The 1,940-nt window shown below is 40.9% G+C and overlaps 1 pseudogene; it reads right to left on the reverse strand.

The window, feature by feature from the left end:
- Positions 1-773: 773 nt before the first annotated feature.
- On the reverse strand, positions 774-1,520 carry LOC138082184 (large ribosomal subunit protein uL30 pseudogene; annotated as a pseudogene).
- Between the last annotated feature and the right edge of the window lie 420 nt (positions 1,521-1,940).

Consider the following 1,940-nt stretch of genomic DNA (forward strand, 5'->3'; position numbering starts at 1 on the left):
CTTAAAAACAAAAACACCTTATAATAGAAAATTTTCCAATTTTGTATTAAAAGCAGAGAGAACAGTATAGCAAACCTCATCAGTTACCATGATCATCATGGGAAATCTATTTCAACTATCCTCTACCCTGAGTTTTTTTTTTTTTTTTTTGAAACAAGCCCAAACATCATTTCACTTGTAAATATTTCAGTACGCCTCTTTGAGGCTGTCTTAAAAAAAAAAAATCCAATGCCATTATAGGTAAACAAAATAAATTTTATTTCCTTAATAACAAATATCTGGTCAGATCACCTTTCCCTAATTATCTTTTTTCTCTGGACTGCTTCTTAGATGCTGGTGTGTCCTTCTATCAGGTAACACTGCTTAAAAGGACCTTCATAATCTGGGTTCTGCCTTCCTTTTCAGGCCCACTTTGAGACTCACTTTTTTTTTTTTTAATTTCTGCAACATTTTTAATCTGTAAACTGAACTTTTCATCATGCACAAAGGCCTATGAAATAGGCTTTCTTAGATTAGATCCAGTTTGGCCAACTGAAAATGGAAAATCAGGATTGTTTTTTGTACAGGAAAATCTTCAATAAACCCAAGGAATGTTTTCCACAAGACACAGGCTGGACCCTAAGTTTTGCATCCAAGAGGCCAGGCTGTTGATTTGACTTAATCTTGTCGCACCAAGATTTGCAAAGGAAAGATAAAAGTCAACCAAGACAGTACATTTCAATTTGTTTCAATTGTTTATTAACCAGAACACAAAAATAATCCTGGTAGATACCTTAGTTCATCCTTCTAATAAGCCTGTTGATCTGGTCTTCCCTGTTGTCAGCATCTCCACCTTCTACAAAATGGGTGGTCTTTTTCTTCATTTCACCTCGTGGAGAAGACAATTTAAAGGGCCACAGGAAGTTGTTTGCTTCTTTGAAACATTTTCCAACGGTATAGATCTCATGAATCAGATCCTCCATGCAGATGATTCCATATTTCCCAAGAGATCGAGCAATCAATGCATTGTCTGTCAGGGCAATTCGCTTTTTGTTGATTTTGCCATAACCACGCTTGTAGATTAATTCATTTACAGACTTCAGATTTGGGTACCCCCATGCAATGTATGGCTCCACAATTCTCAGCATATTAATTGATGCCTTGTTGAGCTTCACAAAGGTGCCGTTGAAGATCTGCCGGAGGCGAAGGAGCTGCAGCACCTTTCGAACCTTTGGGCTCACACCGTTGATACCTCTGATCCTGATGACACATGCCAATTTGGGTTCCGCAGGTACATAGAAGTTGCTGGCTTTTCATGCCATCCTAGCCATTCGAATTTCAGTTCTGTACATCTGCCTGTATTCCTTGTGGTAATGCTTAGCTTTTTCATAGATAAGCTTCCTCCTTGCCTTTCGAAGCATCTTTTGGGCAAACTTGTTTCTCAGTCGCTTGATCTTAAGCTCTGAGAAATTCTTCCGCTTTTTCTTAAGGGTTTCTGGCACAGCAGGAACCTTCTTTTTCTTCTCTTCTGCACCCTCCATGGTTCCAGCTGGGAAAGAGGCGAGACTCACTTTTTTACCTTTCCCTAAACACTGTTTGGAGGGAATGATGCTGAAGCTGAAACTCCAGTACTTTGGCCACCTCATGCGGAAGAGTTGACTCATTGGAAAAGACTCTGATGCTGGGAGGGATTGGGGGCAGGAGGAGAAGAGGACAACAGAGGATGAGATGGCTGGATGGCATCACTCACTCGATGGGCGTGAGTTTGAGTGAACTGCGGGAGTTGGTGATGGACAGGGAGGCCTGGCGTGCTGCGATTCATGGGGTCGCAAAGAGTCGGACACGACTGGGCGACTGAACTGAACTGAAACCCTGTTTCCAGACAGAGTAGCTGAATTTCTGTTAATGTTTAATGCTTAATGTTCCCTTCACATGCAATACCTGCTTTCCATATAATCTTT

Source organism: Capricornis sumatraensis, chromosome 7 (assembly GCF_032405125.1).
Source record: "Capricornis sumatraensis isolate serow.1 chromosome 7, serow.2, whole genome shotgun sequence".
NCBI lineage: Eukaryota > Metazoa > Chordata > Mammalia > Artiodactyla > Bovidae > Capricornis > Capricornis sumatraensis.